Source organism: Cavia porcellus, unplaced genomic scaffold (genome assembly GCF_034190915.1).
Source record: "Cavia porcellus strain 051 isolate PalLab524CR breed Dunkin Hartley unplaced genomic scaffold, mCavPor4.1 scaffold_17, whole genome shotgun sequence".
In the NCBI taxonomy this organism is placed as follows: domain Eukaryota; kingdom Metazoa; phylum Chordata; class Mammalia; order Rodentia; family Caviidae; genus Cavia; species Cavia porcellus.
In genome coordinates this window covers 55,173,020-55,182,249 of record NW_026947500.1, presented here as the reverse complement: position 1 = coordinate 55,182,249, position 9,230 = coordinate 55,173,020, and the positions used below count along the sequence as shown (strand labels likewise).

At 36.6% G+C, this 9,230-nt stretch overlaps 1 pseudogene; it reads left to right on the top strand.

Annotated features, from left to right (window-relative positions):
- Positions 1 to 878: 878 nt before the first annotated feature.
- On the top strand, positions 879 to 1,919 carry LOC100716706 (olfactory receptor 8K5-like; annotated as a pseudogene).
- Positions 1,920 to 9,230: the final 7,311 nt, after the last annotated feature.

Sequence of the window (9,230 nt, the reverse complement as noted above, 5' to 3'; positions counted from 1 at the left end):
TTGGAAAGCATCAGCTTTATTTATGCCAGCAGGCTTGTGGTTCTAAGTATGAAGTATGTGTTCTAAGTCATCAGCCCTAATTTGGGGTTAAACAAATACTTACAAAAGTTTCAAGCAGGAAGTACAAAAGACTAATAGCAAGTGAGTTTATAATTAGTTACATAGACTGGGTTGTATGTTGTTAGGCAGATTTACTCTTTGATAACTGGGGTTTCTAATTACACAGAAGAAAGGTCAGGGTTTTGGTGAGCAAGGAGACTCAATTATTGTCTTTAACCAAGCCAGTTTGTCCTTGAGAGAGAAGTCACTGAAACAAATTAACACAACAGGATGCACTTCCTGGCTGAATTATGTTTACGGCACAAGGGGCAGTTAATGTGGGGTGTCTAGGCGAGCTGAGTATGAACAAACTGGGCCTGCCTGTCCCAGCCTCCACACAGTGTCAGACTATGAGCTTTTTAAAATTTCCTTCATAATTACCAATATCAAAGTTCCCTAAGATATCTCAGGCAAACATTGAGTGTACAAAAGAAACTCTGTGATATCTTTCTGAAGCTGAAATCGTCAACCATTCTGTATTAATCATCACATGGTTTTCCTATAAATGGATATGCTACAAATATTTTGGATACCTAATGTTTAGAATTCAATATGTGATGTAACAGAGTATGTTACATATAAGAAAACTTTTTTGGGGGAAGTGAAATATTCTGTCTTTATTTTATTTTCAAAATTTAATGGGGAAATAATTTTTTAGTATCTTGTTATGAAGTATATTTTAATTATTCTAGTTGTAAACATTGTAGTAAAATTTTGGGTAACAAGAGTTTTTAACAATAATTTGCTTCATTTTTTCCTAGGAAAATACACCAGGATTCATGGGCCAAAAGAACATAACATCACCACCTCACTTCATACTGCAGAGACTCACAAGGCTGTTGGAGCTGCAGTTTCCTCTCTCTGGTGTTTTTCTCTACATCTATGGAATCACAGTGGTGTGTAACGTGGGCATGACTGTTCTGACTAAGCTGGACTCCCATCTTCACACACCTGTGAGTTTTTTATCAGGTATCTGGCTTTCATTGATCTTGGAAATTCCACTGCTATTTGTTCTAAAATGCTAGTCAATTTTGTCATGTGCAGAATACCATTTCCTATCATGCATGTGCCACACACTTGGATTTCTTCCTTATGTTCATCATCGGTGAATTCTTCATCTTGTCAGCCATGGCCCACTATGTGTCCATCTGTTGCACTCTGCTCTACAACATCATCATGTCCCAGGGACATGGTAATGTGCTGGTGGGTACTCTGTACCTCTACAGTAACTTTCTGTAACTGATGTTCACCACTAAGATCTTTACACTGGACTTCTGTAACTTCTACATTATCAGTCATTTCTATTGTAATGATATCCCTTTATTACCCATGCTCTGCTCCAATCCACAAGAAACACAGTTATTTATCATATGCTTTTTAGGATTCCACTTGATATTCTTACTCCTGGTTGTTCTCTGATCCCATGTGCTGATTGTCTTAGCCATATGTCAGATGAATTCAGCAGAGGGAAGGAAGAAAGGTTTCTCTATATGTGGTTCCCATCTGACAGTGGTGATGGTCCTGTACGGGTCTCTCCTCTTTATTTACTTGCAGCCCTAATCTCCTCATTTCTTTGAGACTGCTAAAATTGCCTCTGTGCTTTATACTCTAGTGATCCCCATGATGAACCCCTATATCTACAGCTTTAGGAACAGAGAATTGAAAAATCTTTCCACAAGGCCTTCAAGAATCAATTTTATTTAGAAAAAAATAGTAAAATACATTACTTACAAGTACCATTTTATAATATTTTGATAGTTTTCTGTGTACTCAAGGTACTCAATGTGATATTTTGGAAATATGTACACAATCCAGGCTGATAAAACTATTGCAGAACATGAAGATACACATCATGTAGTATAGTTGCTTTGAATTTCATTTTTTCTTTTGTTTTACATTCTATTTTCCACTTTCTGTTTCAAGAATACTTGAAACTTAATCTCACAGATATTTCCAACACGGAGCTCTCTATTAGTATTTCCATTTCTCATCTGTGCATTGTAATGCATGGCTACCTCAGTGCCATGTGTGTCTGTGACCCACATCTCTCCTTTCATCTGACATACCGTGGTGATTAGCATGTTACTGTGGTTCCATGTATTCATGGATCAGCTGTTTTATTCCACATAAATGTGAATGATATAAGTTTTGTACTTTTTTGCTTTGTATCTTTTATTTCATTCAACATGATGTTCTCTGATTTCTTCCATGTTATGAAAAATGGCAATACCTGATTCTTTGTTGAAGCTGAATAATATTTCAGTTTATATTGTGAAATTACTATCACTTTGTTTGCATTAATGTATGATACAATGAAACATATCATCATATAACATGTGCATATATATATATATATATATATATATATATATATTTGTGTTTATGTGTGTGTTTACATTTCCCACAATTTATCCATTCAACTTGGTAGGCACTTTGTTTTGAGATCTTGGCTATTGTGAATAGCACTGCAATGAACATGAGAGTGAATATTTCTGTATGGAATGAAGAATTCACCTTTCAAAGCCACATACCGTGGGGAGGGGTTGCTGTGTCATGCAGTACTTTCATTTCTAGTACATGTGGTGCCCTCTACAGATTTGACCCCATGATCTCACCAAGCTACATTCCCACTCAGAGGGTGAAGGCTCCTTCTGTGCACATTCTCACCAACACTTGTTTTTTTTTTCTTTTTCATAACTATTGTTATGTAAAAGAGACAAACCCAGTTTGTCATAATCTATAATGTTTGTAAACTGTTAAATTTAGTATTCCTCTACTTCATTGATTGTTTCTATTTTATGTTTTCATTAAGCCTTCAGTGAAGGAAACAGACAGTGGAATGAAGGAGAAAATTAGACAACCAATTGCAGAAAAATAGCATAGCAGAAATGAGGCAGGGAAGGTTAGCTATAATCTCTAACATAAATGGCCTTGATACACTAACAAAAAGAAGCACTGTCAGAGTAGATCAGGAGATAGGGTAAATTGATATGCTCTATATAGGAAATAATTAACCTGAATGTGGTTAGGGACTGAAAGTCAAATATGAGAAAACAATGCTCTATGTGACAGGGAACCAGAGAGAAATAGGAGCATCTCATCCAGCAGCTGCAGATAGGTTGGAAAGACATAACACTTTTGTGCAGTGGAGAACTACTCAGCTATAATGAAGGAAAACCTGGGAGCTTTTTTAGACAAAGGAACTCAACTTAAGATTAAGCCCAGGGGTAAAAAAACAATTCAGAACCACTTAGGTAAATAGCAGGTTACCCCTGTAATCTAAATGTAAAGTAGTTAGTGAGACCCAAAATGTACAATGCACCCTGTGAAAGTGAAAGGAGAGGAATTGTCTAAAATAGATGGCAGAGACATCTATTAATAGTGTATCAGGGTTTAAAATCCAATTATTCTCATCAGTCTGTTTAGTTTGATTATATTCTGTTCCAGTCTGTCTACTTGTACTAGATTTGAGGGCACAGACAGCTATTCCAAAAATAGCAGGATATAATATGATAAACATCCTTAATTTCCTGTTAACTTAATCTGAAGCCCTGTGTAACTTACACTGTCTTATTATGACTGATCTTATTTGAATTTGGTTTGTTAGATCATTGTTTTGTCTTGACTGATTTTATTTGAATATGTTATGATTGATAGAATCAAGACTGAGAGTATAGGTAAATACTCTGAAGATGACAAGATTCACTAGGATACCCACTCTGGTTTGACTATTGGCTCCTTTTGAAGTCTTATAATGTCTCCAATGTTTTATTTTTGTTAATATTGTTATGTACTGCTATGTTCAATTATACTATCCCTGATGATTATAGACAATTCTATGGAAGATAATAAGAGACATGATAATAACCATTGTAGATAATCTTGGATTGTGGTTTAATATGTCTTTTTCATTTCATGTTTTTCTAGGAATTTGTTTTGTTTTATCTTGTTTGGTTTTGTTTTACCTCTATTACAGAAAGGATAGATATACATGTAGAACTTGTGTAGAACTTCTAAATAGTTCATGAGGACTGATTGTATAATGCACAATGATATGAACAACTACTTTGAAGAAAAAAAGACACTAAGGTACACAGTGCTGATTTCATAATGCCATGATGTGAAATCCAGCAATAATATTTTGTTCAGAGTGGTTTTAGTCTGTTTTGTTTTGTTTAATTTCAACATACATGAAGGCATGGACAGCTATTTTGGAGAAAATGAGACACATTATAACAGTCATTGTTGACTTCCTTATTGTCTGGTCTTGAAGACCTAAAATGCCTTCATCATCCTGTTCTGATCAGTATAGTATAGTATGTTATAGTATGTTGTTTTGTATAAATTCACTGTATATGAAGATATGGACAACTGTTTTGGAAGAAAACTATATGAAGATATGGACAACTGTTTTGGAAGAAAACTGTATATGAAGATATGGACAACTGTTTTGAAAGAAAACAAGAGACAATACGATACTGAAGATCTCCAGTAGTCTTGCTTTGAAATCTGTGTCTCTTACATTATTTTCTTATGTTCTGTTTCGTTCTATTTTGTTGTGTTTAGTTTTACCTCTTTAAAATAAAATTTTAAAGAAATAAAATGCCTTATTACTTTTGATTTTCAAATTCCATAGCTATTGCAATCTGTATATAATAATTTAAAATTTTGATTTTTATTTCATGCACTTTTACTCCCCTTTTTTATATTCTGAGTTTCATTTATCCAAACTTATTATTTTACAAATCAGCATGCCAGAAAAATCCCAGGGTGCAAAGGGTCAAACTAGGGTCCTCCGTCTTTTGCACTTAGACCAGAGGTGACATTGATGATGACCTGACCTGGTTCTACAGCAGCCTCTGGCACCATACATGGATCCCAAGCCATAAACTGAAGCTGCTCTAGAGCTTCTACTGATGGGAGTCACTGTGCAGGTTCATAGCATTGTGGAGACCAAAAATGCTTTTGGAGATTTTTATGTCAATGCACGCTTTCCTCAGATGTGGTAAAAAAATAAACAAATTTATCCACCACCACTCAACTTAGTAACAGAGCCAAGAGATACTTAGTTTAGGGCTGTTCCAAATTCAGGTCCCATTTCCTCAGCACTACAATAATCTTCTAAGAAAACTTTTGTATTTGGGTTTCTTTTTTATTGTATTTTATGAAGTACCTTAATCCAAGGGAAGAAGATCCTTAGTCACACAGTTGGTGCTTCCTTGTGTGTGAATGTGACCCACAAGGGGGATGCTAGTGTCAAAGAACAAAACAAGTAGAAGTGATGCAGATTCCCAAGGGGCCGGAGGCCAAAAAAGAAGCAGAATTGGTCTATGTTTCCCCATCTCAAGGTGCAATATTAGGTGATTCACTAGAGCTAGCTTTGCAGGGTACACAAATCTGGGTTGCAAGTTTTTTTTTTTTTTTTTCCTTTCAGGACTTGAAATACTTCACTCCAAGCTCTTCTTGACTTAATGGTTTGTGTTGAGAAAACTCCTGTGATTGTGATGGATTTTCCCCTTATAGGTGATCTGTTTATTTTTTTTTTTTGACAGCTTTTAATATTCAGTTCTTGTGCTGAATTTCAGGAATGTGGATTACTATACACTTTGGTATATTTTTTTTTATCATGGCTAATTGGAGTTGTCTATACTTCACTTAAGTGATTTTCAAATTCTTTTTCCATGCTTGGAAAGTTTTTGCCATTGCTTCTGTAAACAGTCTTGTTATGTAATTTTTCCTGACTCCTGCTTTTTCATTGTGTCAATCAAATTTATGTTGTTCTTCTTTGGGTGATCTTGGAGTTGTTGAATTGTGTTATCCTGGTCCATTGTTTTTCTATTTTAAAAACAAAATGAAATGTAGAAGGATAAAAACAATATAGTATTTCAAAAAAATTAGGAAACAATCACTAGTTAATATATTGTATATTGTTATCTTAAAATAGTTATTCAGGTTACAAGATTTAAGCATAAAAATGATCAGTCAAATAATAAAAACAAACTTTTTGATGAACTTACAGAGATTAGTAGTATAATTATCTATCATGTATATATATAAACACATACAAACATTTATATGTGTACCTATATGCATATCATATTTTCTTTGTTTTCTCTTTTTCCCTATAACAGTTGTTTCCTTTTGAGCACTTTATTTCCCTTTCATTTTCACAATGTTATTTTTAGTAGATCTTTCCTTTCAGGATATCTAGCCTTGAGGCTGTCTTCTAAGATTGACACTCTATCTTCACTTTCATTCATGCAGTTTTGAAAACTTTTAGTGGAATTTTTAATTTCCTGGATGTTTCTTTGAATCTACTTCATGAATTCTATTTCTTTCCAATGTTAAGCATTAATAGTTTCTATCATTTCCCCAAGGCCCTCTACTTTTTACTTAGCTGTATTCTAGATTTGCCAAGCAAACCCTTCATTATGGCTGCCACATATTTTTAATCTGAGAGACCATTTCTCCTACAGCCTAATGAATTTGTTTCTTTACTTCTATTGCTATAATTTCAGATGCCTGGCTTTCATTTTCTTCTATCTTGTAACTCCCCAGACTTGATCTGGATGGGCTGGTGGTATGGGGTTGCATTTTTTTCTGTGTCTTATTTTCTATTTTAAAGATTTTTAGTTTATTTTCTGTGTTGATACGTTAGTTTTATAGTAGATAGCTCTATGACTACTCTCACACCCAGCTTTGACAATGTCTGCTCTTCAGGGATGTTCAATAGGTGTAGAAAGTTCTTGGTACTTGTGTTTGTCCCAGCATCCTACCTCCTCAATTTATTAAGGGTGAGATGTTGGTATCTATTTGGCTCAATCCCCAGTCCATTGGAAATGGATTATGTTGATGGCCATTATCACAAAACTCCTCAATGTTATTATACAAGTGAGAACAACTGATTACAACAGCTATCACATTCTAGCTAAAGTACTATAATTAACAGTAACAGTAGCATCAAGTACATTTAAAACTGACAAACAGCAGCAACTATCAATTTGGTATCTTTAACCATAGAAGCAAGATGTAAAGTTATGTGATAGAATCCAACATAAATTGGAAGCTTGTATGCAAAGTATTTCCCCATGATAGAGTGATTTTACCCTGGGGTAGGAAATTTTAGAAGGCAAGCAGATACAACAAAGATAAATGAAGAGAAATATAGTGGAAGCAAGGCTACAGGACAAAGAATTAGCATACAAGCTTTTGGAAATTAAACAAAAGGGCACAGGAGGAAGAATGTAGGAGTAAACAATGGATTATTGAAGATAACCACAAAGACAAAAGAATATTCATTCATATGAAAATATGATTAAATTAACACCGGAAAAATTAAAGAAAGGGTAAATGAAGCCAAATAAATTAGAAAAAAATATATGGTTAATACCTTAAAAATAATTAAAAAGAAGGAAAACAAAACAAATCAGCAAACAAAGAAGAAAAGAAATGTATAGAAAATAAGATTTCTTTGATGTCTACAGAGGGCACCAAACTACTGAGCAACCCTTCTGGGCCTGCAGTAGACTTTGTGTTGGATGTTGGACTGATTTGACCTCTAGATACTGGGTGCTGTGGCCAGAGTCTTCAGTCAGTGCTTTCTGTATGTTCCTTACTGGCTCACCCTCTCCTTACCCTGTTTTTCTCTGTGTATCTTTCCCAGTTTTTGTGCTGCCCTCAAAGACAGAGAGCTCCTCCCAGTCCCATGTGTCATTGGCTCCTCCAGGCCTTGCACAGTCTCCTGTATTCCTCTTCCACTGGCAAGTCTCTGTACTCTCTGGTCACTTGTTGCAGGATGGGGGTTGGGTGCTGCCTTGGTTACCTCTATCTTGTTGCTGAGACAAAATACCCAACCAAATGAAGGAAGGAAACATATATTTAGTTTGGAGTTTGTGGAGGTTTCAGTCCATAATCAGATGGCTCCAAGGCAGGGTGCCATAGCACCAGGGCAACACTTTAAGGCAGCAACCAGAGCAAAAGGGAAGGAGAACAAGGGTCTTATCCTCCCTTATAGTGTACACAGGGCCCTGTACACCCCAATTCCCCTTCCAGAGCAGGTGTGACACTCACATATTTTCCTTTCCCTCCTCTTGCACAGCATGAGAATGCTTACAAAGTAAGAACCCTGGCTCCCTGCTGAATCTCTTAGTTAAACTTCTAAACTGCTCAAGTTGACACAATGCATCAACCATAATAGGTGCTGTGATCTGGGCTGACCCTTTGCTCTTGCAGGTCCAAGGCTGCTCAGTTACAATTCTATCTCTTCTCTCAAGAGGGGAGTGCTAAACCCCCACATTTTTCTGTGCACAGTGCAATGCCGCTTGAGTCCTGAGTCCCTTCAGCTACTGGTAGCATGGCAGGAGAGGTCAAGCTGTTCCACACTGTGCTTCCACCAGCAGCTCCACCACCACTGCCACCATCTCTGCTGTAGTCAGTTGCCTCTTGTTGTCAGGTGGGGTTGGGTGGGGTGATGTGGGGTGACTTTCTGCTCCTGCCCTTGGTATGGAGATAGCCCCTGGATGCCCATGCCCACAGTGCAAAGCTCTTTAAGTCACCATGTCTCTCTAGCCACAGGCACATAGAGTAGGAGGGCTCATGCTTTTCCATTCACTAAGGGCCCCTGCAGTTTGTAATCTCCCTAGAGGTTCCAGTTAGCATTCTGGTGCATGAAAGCAAAGAGAAGAAGAAAGAAAGAAAGAAAGAAAGAAAGAAAGAAAGAAAGAAAGAAAGAAAGAAAGAGAGAGAGAGAGAGAGAGAGAGAGAGAGAGAGAGAGAGAGAGAGAAAGAAAGAAACCAAGAAAAGTCAAAGGAATAAAGGTAGCAGCAATTATGGAGGGAGTAGTTCATTCACTCTTGTGCATGCTGGTGGAATCTACTACCATCCTGAAGTGTCCTCTGGTTGGAGGAAGGCAAAAGAGACAGAGGACCTCATATCTCAAACCTATCCTGTGTAGCTTGACTCAGCCACACTGTTCTATCTATCCATTTTCTTTCTCTTTTCTTCTAAACTTCCTCCTATGGCAGTCCTGTTCTGCCTATGGTAGGGAGACCACCATCAGCCTATAGGCTGGACATATATTGTACTAAATCCTATGTCTATTTTTGTTTGATCTGATTTTCTGATTCCCAAT